Here is a 10,203-nt window from a genome sequence, read left to right on the forward strand (position 1 = left end):
GACTGGGGATGGATCTGGAGCATGTGCAATTGGCTGGGGAAAATGCTGTGCCCTGGGTGGCAGCACCTCCTTAATTTCCTTTCCTACATCTTTCCTCACTCTTGTTTGATAGCAATGAGAGAGCAAAAGGAAAGGAAAAAAGGAAGGGTCAGTGCACCATTTCCTCCAGACTTTGAAACACAGGATGGGTTTTGAGGGAAAGGGCTGCACAGGGCTGTCAGTCATCGAGCAAGTGCTGGAGCTGTGGGGAGAGCAGAGAAAAACCCTGGTGCAGAGACACCATAGCAGGGGAGGAACAGCCATGCTCAAACAGCTGGAAAACAGGCAGAGCTACCACAGCCATTGATGTTCAGGTCCTGTCCACACGTCCAATGGCAGGATCTTCCCATGGGATGGAGGGATGAAAAGGGTGCTGGACAATGGGGGAACTGCTGCAGAGGAGGATGTGGGCCCCACGGCTGCAGGTGGCCACAGCTCTGGGCTCAGCCACAGGATTATACCAAAGTCCTGGCTGCTGCAGCCTTGCAAAAATAGTCATTAACCCAAATATCCTCATTAGATCCTCACGTGAGGACTTGTAGTCCACCAAAGTATTCCTGCAGTGTGAAGATTTCTGCTCTTTTGAGATACAAAGGAGCCTGAAGTAAAGGGAACTTTAATTCAGGAGACCCTGGATGATAGTGATCATTCTTGGCTTCACATTTAATGACCAGTTTATTCCTCAGAAGTGTCCATGAAGTGAATGGTGGCACAGCCTTGCTCGTGTCCCAGCTCAGAAACCCCCAGCGGGTTCACACTCAGCCTGGAAACCGACCAAACTTAAACAAAGTGGGTTGTTCATACTGTTTGGACAGAGCCTTGGATCAAAACCCATTTATTCTGCTATTACTATTCATTATTCCCTCCAGTGGTACCCTGGATGTTTGAGCTGGGATCTGCTTAATCCTGTAAAGCCCAGCTTCTCCTCGTGCCAGAACGGGGAACAAAGTCATAATTCTCCATTCGCAGCCTCCTAGGCTGTTGCCATGGGAATGATGCAATGTTCCCAATTCCTGGGGCTGCTCTCCTGCCAGTTCAGGTAGGAGAAGCCACTTTCCCGAGGGAAGAGTGCCCTGGATTGAGTGCTGTGCTTTGACAATTAGCCAGGGAAGTTACAGATCACTCCATCAAAGTGACAGCTCTGCACTCACAGGGACCTGGTTTCTGAATGGGAAATGAAGCCCTGGGCAAGCCTGGCTCACATGGTGTACATGGAAGTCCTGGATCTGTACCTTAGGGTCCTCAGGTACTAACAGTCCCACTGTCATTGTCCTGTTTAGAGCCTTCCCCAGTATTGCCCATCCACATCCAGGTCCCATCCTGCTGTTCCCAGCTCCTTACACACGTGACACCCCAAATCAGGCTCCTGCCCAGGAAGCCATTCCCAGGGCTCCTTGCAGCCTCGAGTCTGTGCCTGGGCTTAGGCAGGATCTAGTGGAGGCTTTTGAAGTACAAAAATCCCCAGGGGCTGCTGAGAATGCATTTGGGTGTGAGAGGCTGGTGTGGTAAGAGCTTCCCAAACTTAACCTGAGAGCAGCAACCCTGATAAATCCTCCTTATTCCACCACTGTGGTCAGAGATTGCCCCAGCCCTGCCTTATCCCCAAAACCAGGGGGAACTGGGGCACTGGTCTGCTCAGAACGCTGGTACAGGTTCCAGCCAGGCCCCACTCCATAAAAGAACCTTTCCAAGGTTATGGTAGGAAAAGTTGCTAAAAAGTGTTACTTAGTGTAAAGTTCAGTTTGCCCTGTGAGAATCCAGAGCTGTAGGAAGTTTCAAAGCTAAAATGGGGAACAAGGCAGGTCCTGATGGGAGCCTTGTCCAAACCTGTGGAGATAAAACTGGTTAAATGTCACCCTCTTTCCCCCCACTTGTTTTTCTTCCATAAACCCAATAAAATTGAAGCCCCAAACCCTTGGAGATGGCTCCTCTCTTCCTCCTATCCTTGAGACTTCAAAGCATGACCTGAAAATTTGATCAGTGCATGTTTACTCCTATGCCTTGTCCTAAATTTGGGTCTGAGTGGATCATCTCTGTACCAAACATCCTTGAGCTGGTCTCTGTCACATTAGAACCTGTGCAGCCCTGGACTGCCCAGATTGGTGCCTCCTCACCCAGCAGTGAGAGTTTGGTGGTGTCCAGGCACCACCAGGCAAGTCCTTCCTTGCACAGGGACTGGATTTGGAGAGCTGACTCGTTCCTGTCTTTAAAACAACATCCTTAATCCAGGGAGATTGAACACAGGGGACCAAACAGGAGGCTGGTGTGGAGAGAAGCCTCTCAGAACCCTGCCAAGGCTGGAGCTTGGCTGTGCCTTTGGGAGAGAATTTTCTGGCCAGCTGAGCAGCACAGTGGGTCTGTGTCCAGCCCAAACAGCCTTGTTTCCTTCCCAAAATGTCACATGAGGTCTAAAGCCTTCCTAAAGTCAGGATATGTCTCATCCAGTTTCCTCAGCAAAGAGGGGAATTCGAGGGTTTGATGTGATCTCTGTGTGACAAATGCATGCTGGCTCTTTTATCACCTGGTTATCTGCCAGGTGCTTCAATAGATCTGAAACCTCCCGTACTCCAGAAGCTTCCCAGGCATCAAAGTACAGCTGAGCACTAAATAATCCCCTTGGTCTTCCTCTTAACATTTGGGAAGAGGAGTAGGAGTTGATCTCCTCTGTGGGACAGGCTGTCTGATGGCTCAGAAATTGCTGGATCCTGAAGCTCCACAGCATCATCAGCGCTAGATCCAGAGGCACAGAGGTCTCTCAGTTCCCTCTAACCTCCCCAGCCAGCCCCTGCCCTCCCTCCTGGTCCCTTATCCCTCCAACCCAGCTCTGTGCAATGATGAAAACTGGGTTAATAGATGAAAGAGGAATTGCTAAAGCAAATATTTTCTTTCCAAAGCTCTCTTCATTAGCTATAAACACAGGGAACCGCTGCGGATAACCAACGTGTTTTAGAGGGTTGTGGCTCTGTGGTGAAAGCAGGGATTGGGGACGTATGGATTTCTGATTTTTTCTTAAAACCAGCATTGCTCCAGCACTTCATCCCTACTTTGTGGCCTGTCCCTTGGGCTGGAGAGGGAACTGTGGCACAGTTCCAGCATGGTTCTTTCTTCCCACAAGCACAGCCAGGGTGGAGGATGTCATTAAATCCTGATAATCCCAATTTGGTGGGCAAAGATGTCTTCAGGGGACACACCAGCCTTCAAAAACAACCCCTGGCCAGAAAAAAATTCTGGCAGCAGAAATGGAGCAACAAAACCCAAGAAGCAATGAGCACAAGATGCTTCCCTCACTATAACATCCACCTAAGAGCAGTGGTGATGTAAAAATCCCCCCAACCTTTGGGAAAAGGGAATAAAAATGTGATTTGAACACCTGAGGGGCATTAAATCCCCAGGAGTTCTCCTGGCGTCTTCTTGTCCTGAGCTGGAGTCGGCTCACAAACCCGGCTTTGCCGTGATTATAATCCTTAATTTCTGATTTTGCCACCTGCACTATGTTTCATGAAATTTTAAAGCTAATGCTCTGCCAAACTCAAATGGCAGTGGAGCAGATGTTTAAGTGCAGCCGAGGATGAATAAATTATGGGGCTTGTGGCTGTATGGTGAAGGAGGGAGAGGGTGGATGGCTCCAAATAGGGAGATAATTGATTTAAATGACATTGTCTGTTGGAGTCACCTGGGATCAGCTCCTTGGGCACAGGCAGAAGAGATGCAGCAATTAAAGACACTGGTCTGAGCAGCAGTGACTTGCCTCCGTGCAGACTGTGCTCAGCCTTTCCTTTTTGGCTGTTCTGTGGCTTTTCTACCTCTTTATCCCACCTCAATATCAGGCAGGGAGAGGAAAATGAGGCTGATTTTGATCTTGGTCCACCTGTAGTTGAAATGAGCCTGCTTGGGTTATCCTGGGGCTTTGGGAGGGAAGGGAATATGTTGAACCTTTAAAATGCATTTTAATTCCACAGAAAAATGTGTAATAATCATTGATGGCTGGACATCCAGACCTAGAAATCCAGACCTAGACCAAACTGTATTTTTTAATCACAAGATGGATCAAAAATGATGGTGACTCAGGGGCTCACAGGATTTTTGCTCTTCTTTGCTATAGACAATCCTGGCGACCTTGGCCAAGTTACTTAACCCCTTAGTATGGCCCAGTTCTTCCGGAGGGGAAGGTGCTCACCTGGCAGGGGTAAATAAATTCCCCTAGCAAACCCATAGCTGCCATGGAGGTAAGGATTCTCTGCAATCCAAGATCTTGCTAATCCATGAGCCCTCTCATCCCAGGGATGCTGTGGCTGGTTCTGCTCTGTGCCCTTCCAAGGACCTAAGTTTTGGGGGCTCAGTGCCACCCATGCCCTCACAAACCGCAGCCCAGGAGTGGGACCTGCCTGAACTTGCAACATTTTTTGCATTTCACCAAAACCAGTTTTTTTTCCAACTCAGACAAGCCCTGTTGGAACGTGTTGGCTTTTCAATCATCTGCCTGTCTGTGGCTCCTGGAAGCTTCCTGGCATGAGCTCCAAGCCAGAGCACAGCTTCTCTCCAGGTGCACACTGGCTTGGGAGCAAAGGCAAATCCGGCAAAAAGCAGGAAGCAAAGGATTCCTGCCTCTGAGGATGTTCACCTCCAGCCAGAGCTGGGACTGGTGGCAGAGGAAGGGGGATCCAGTATGGTGCCAGCAGCAGTTTTGGGGCACTCAGGGGGGCTGAGGTTCTGACCTGTGCAGAAAGGACACCAGGCAAAAAGGGCTCGATCCTGCTTATGACTCCTGGGAGATGCTGCCATGGAGAAAATAGAGATGAAGGAGGTTTTCCAAGAACAAAAGCAGACTGTGGAAACTGCAGGAAGACTTCCAGTTTTGCAAGACAAGCTGAGTAGATACACAGGAGGATGGGTGCTCCTGCATGCTGCAAGACAGAAACCAGTGCCAAGTCTCAGGCAGAGAGTGGCTACTCCCGTGGACACAGTGATCCCTGCAAAGGGAGTGATGTCCCATCTCAGCAGAGATGTGAGAGCCAGGGCTGCCCCCAGAGCAGGAGATGATCCCCATAAAGATCCAGGAAAGACCTTACCAGCCTCCAGTTCCACACACCATCATGGTCCCACGAGGGAGCTCCGTGGAGCCGTGTTGGAAACGCTGGCTCTTGGGAACACCAGCCCCGGTGAGCGTGTTCAGCGCTGACGTGACACCAGCTCCTTCAGGAAGTGGGGCCTAGGGGAGCTGCATGAGGGCTCCCCGTGCTGGAAGCTTCAGCTATGCCCAAGCAAAAAAAATCATCCCTGGGGATTTCCTGAGTGTGTCTGTGTGGCAGGGATGGGGCCATGCCATCCCCTCTCTGCAGCTCCCTCTCCTCATGCCAGCAGGAGTATCCAGGTGCTAAATCACAGTTGGAACTCTGCTGGGCTGCAAAAATAGCCATTTGCTTTTCTCCTTTGCATTGCACTGAGCAGGCAGCTACCACTCTTTCTGTTCCTTCAGACCAACACAGGGCTTGCTGTCCCTCTGGAGAAGCTCCAAGGGAGCTTCTGTGCAACAAGGCACAGAGAGGACACAGGCTGTTTCCTAATGTCCCTGGCACAGTTTGGCTCACGGGAGGAACATCGATCCAATACAGCCCCCTTCATTCTGCAGACACCCGCGGCACATGGATTATCTTCATCTTGCCAACAGCTGCAGGAAAATACGCTCACTCCTGCCCTCTCTTTTGGGAGGCAGCTGCAGCGGAGGCCTGGAAAACCCTCTTCTGGCCAGTCCCAGCTCTGCCACCACACAGCCACACGCAGGAGGGGCTGTGCTTGTGCTGAACCCCTCAGCCCACTGTGACACCCTTCAGCGTTCTCTCTCTGCCCTGCCCCATGTGGACAGTGCTGGGGGTAGAAGTGATGTTCCATGGATGAGCTGAGCAGGGTGATTCAGTGCTCATTGTAGACCCCAGAGAGGTCAAGGTGCCTCAGTACCTCTGGGTGACAATGCTGAGTGATCCAAGTACCACTCTGACCCTCATGCTGCAGGGAACATCTGTCTGACTGTCATTGTCCCTACCAGACCAGGGGCTGTGAGCAGAAACAGCAGGATCAGAGAATCCCAGAATTATTTAGGCTGGAAAAGATGTCAAAGGTTATCCAGTTCAACTGGTGACCAATCCCCACCGTGTCAACCAGACCAGAGCACTGAGTGCCACGTGCAGTTGTTCCTTGAACACCTACAGGGATGCTGACTCCACTACTTCCATGGGGAGCCCATTACAGTTCTGGACAGCCCTTTCCATGAAGGAATTCTTCCTGAAAAGTACCTTTCCTCCTTCCTGGGGAACAGCAGTGGCCAAGGGCAGGGTGCTCTGCAGCAGTGCTGCTTCAGTTTCGGGTTTGGTGGGGACATCCGTCTCCTGCCCATTGTGGCAGATTAGCGCTGCAGCCAGCAGGGTGCTTTGGGGAGAGCTCATGCTCCCGACCTCCTCAGCCTCTTCAGAGGTTCAGGATCATCCCCTTTCTCCTGGATTCCTTTGGAATGACAGCTCCTCAGGCAGACCCACACCTCCGGCTCTGCCCGGAGCTCCACGTGCCAAGGGGGAGCCGGCTGCCGTCCCCCCGCCCCCGGCGGCTCCCTCCTCTCGCTGGCACTGGGCCGCCTGCCATTTCCCTTTGGCGAGCACGCTGCTCCAGCCTTTTTTTCCCCCATTCAGGCTGACAACTGGGCCTCAGCATCAGCTGCTTGTTGCTCAGCATCAGCCTTTCAGCAAACAGCAGGTGCAAGCGGGGCGACCCTGGGCTGCGCTACAGTAATCCTGCAGCCCCCCCGGGCCTCCCTTGCACAATATTGTGCCCTCGGCTCAAGAATGTTTTTGTCTCCCCTTCACAGTTGTGAATTCTTGTATAGATTGAAAAGAAATCTCTTTCTAATCTTCCTGCGGTGCCGTGGCTGGGAGGAGCGGGTGCCTCGCTGCGAAGGGAGCGTGGCCGGCACAGCTGTGCGGGAGGAGCGGGCAGCTGCCGGCCAGGACGCAGGGACAGAACGGCTGGGATGCAGGGATCGCGTCCTCTCTGCCTGCATCCGTGTCAGCGGATACGTGTGGCTCCGTGGGCTCTCACTCCAGCCTGGGAAAGAAACCGACTCATCACCCACATGAGCAGCACGGAGGTGACACAGCAGCAGGTCCCTGCTCCGGCAGCGGCGTTGAACCGCAGCGAGTGCTGCCCGGAGCCCCGGGGAGGCTGAGGCGAGCGGGAATCTAAACACACAGGGATTTTGAATAACACATCGTGCTGGGCTGCAGGAGGGAGGCAGGAGCAGGAGGGAGGCTCGTGAACAGGGATGGAACATCACCGTAGGGCTTGGCTTCAGCACATCTCTGTACAGTGAAATCAGGATGCAATGACACTTTTGTTATGTGTCACCCTGTACTGAAATTGCTCAAAGCCCAGCACGGGAGGGAAACATCATCCTTCCCACAGGTTACCAAAGCCTCCCTTCCGCTCATGGACCAGCTCCGCAGGCAAGAAACCACATCCTCTGTCACGCATATGCACAAGCACACGCACTCGCCACTGCCCAGAAAGCAGGAGGGACAGGCAGTGGGACAGAGCAGGGGACAGAGGGGCTCCCCAGGGAGCTGCTGAGAGGGAGACAGTGGTCCCACAGCAATGCAGTAGGCTGGGAATCCCATCTGGCAGCCCCAGCGGGGCTCAGGACATCGTTTTTGGGAGGTAAACCACTGTAGCCAGGTCCCTGTGGAGGACTGGGGAGAGCCACTGCCTTGCCTGAGGTGCTGTGCAAACACGAGTTCCTCTCCCACATCCTGTACCTCTTGGTGCGGTTTGACCTCTCTTGACAAGGCAAGATTTGCTTTAACCACAGCCCAGCCCCATGACGGGGCCATGGCTCCCGGGGCAAAGGAGCCATAAGCCCAGCTGGCCCCACAGACCCTCTGCAGCAGTTTTACCTCACAAACTGATTTTAATACCATGTTCCTTGTGTGTGCATAAAGCAAACAGGTCCCTCACACTGTAGGCAGCCCCCCCAAACACAGCCTCTGTTTAAATTCAAGCTCTGTCCAAAACTGGAATATGTGGTCCCTTCTGGCCTGGGAAGCATGAGGCAGAACACTGGAGATGTCCAAGCCCCTCTTCCCTCCACTTTTCCCTTGAGTTTCTGGATCAAACACTGGCAGTGCCCCAACTCAGTGTGAGCGCAGCTTTTCTACCACAAGCTGATCACCGAGTCCAACCTGTGCCTGACCCCCACCTTGTCACCCAGCCCAGAGCACTGAGTACCATGTCCAGTCATTCCTTGAACACCTCCAGGGATGGAGACTCCACCACCTACCTGGACAGCCCCTTTCAGTGCCTAACCACTCTTTCTGTAAAGAAACTCTCCTTTATATCCCACCTGAACTTCCCCGGTACAGCTTGAGGCTATGCCCTCTTTTCCTGTCACTAACTGAACCTCATTCCAAATCCCACACTGCTGAACTAAACTCTGTTACCTTGTACTGGATTTGCATGGCCAGGTTTTGGTAGCCAGAGGGCTACAGGGGTGGCTTCTGTGAGAAGCTGCCAGAAGGTTTCCCCATGTCCAGCAGAGCCCATTCCAGGCAGCTCCAAGATGGATGTGCCAAGGCTGAGCCAATCAGGAATGTTGGTGACACCTCTGAGATGACATTTTAAGAAGAAGAAACTTATTAGGCAGATAGAATTTGGTCTAGATAGGAGTAGGGTGAGAATGTGTGAGAGGAACTGCCCTGCAGACAGCAAGGTGTAGTGCAGAAGGAGGGGCAGGAGCTGCTCCAGGTGCAAGCTGAGATTCCCCTACAGCCTGTGGTACAGAGCATGGTGCAGCAGGTTGTCTCCCTGCAGCCCACAGAGGGCCATGGGTGTGTAGAGATGCACCTGCAGCCTGTGGCAGACCCCACACTGGAGCAGGGGGATGCCTGAGAAGAGGCTGTGAACCTGCAGGAAAGCCATGCCTGTCAGGGACCTGTGGAGCCATGGAGAGAGTAGCCCACGCTGGAGCAGGTTTCCTGGTAGGACTTGTGAACCTGTGGGGGATCCACCTCAGAGCAGGCTGAGTCTGAAGGATTGACCCCATTCTTCTGTGGAAGAATGACCCACGATTCAGCAGTACATGGAGAGCTGCTGCCCATGGGATGGACTCACATTGGAGAAGTTCATGGAGAGCTGTCTGCCGTGGGAGGGACCCCAAGCTGGAGCACGGGAAGGACTCCTCTCCTGAGCGGTAGCAGAAACAACTTGTGATGAACTGACTGTAACCACCACTTCCGCCTCCCTGCGCTGCTGTGGGGGGAGGACTTAGAGAAGGGAAGGAGGGAAGATGTTTTTGAGGTTTTTTTTAACCTCTCATTATCGTGCTCTGATTTTGTTAGTAATAAATTCAATTAACATCTCTAATTCAAGTCAGTTTTGCCTGACAGTTTTGGGTGAGGGATCTCTCCCAATCCTTATCTCAACCCATGAACCTCTGTTATATTTTCTCTCCCTGTCCAGCTGTGGAGGGCAGTGATAAGCTTTGGTGGGTGCCTGGCACCCAGCCAGGGTCAACCCACCGCATATCTTCATGAATAATTCCCCCCACTGCTCTCCATGCCTTCTCTGCTCAGCAGCCAGCCAGCTGCAAACAGGGCAAAGATCTTGAAAAACAGGGAAGATGCAGCACATCCAGCCCTGCCACCAGCCAAAGGCTGTCAGGCCAGGGCAATTTCCATCATATACCAACAGCAGAAACCATTCAGATGATATCCAGCAGCACAGCCCCCTGTGTTTTCCCTGTAAGCTCTGCTGCTCTCCAGAGGAGCTAAAGCACAGCCTGCATGATCTCTGTAAATGTATTTATTTTAAATGAGAATTATGGGAAAAAGCTGTGGCTGGGAAGACAGAAGGATAGGCAGGGAAAGCAACACCGTGGCTGTTGCTGCTGCCAGCCTGGATGTGCTTTGGTGGGTAGCAGAGCCTTCACTTCCCCTCTGCTGAGCCCCCCCCAAGAGCATAGGCCACAGCAAAAGCTTATTTTATTAGAATAGTATAAAGATTAACCCTCTTTTCCCCAAAAAAGCTCTCCCATCCCTTTCCCAAGGCAGCTGCTGTGGAAGGGAGTGAGATTTGAATAAAACAACCCTGCTGAGGATTTATGAATCTGTCCCTGCCCCTGTCCCA

The sequence above is a fragment of the Agelaius tricolor genome, unplaced genomic scaffold (genome assembly GCF_023055355.1).
Source record: "Agelaius tricolor isolate 1412-34295 unplaced genomic scaffold, bAgeTri1.0.p SCAF_5, whole genome shotgun sequence".
Taxonomy (NCBI): Eukaryota; Metazoa; Chordata; class Aves; order Passeriformes; family Icteridae; genus Agelaius; species Agelaius tricolor.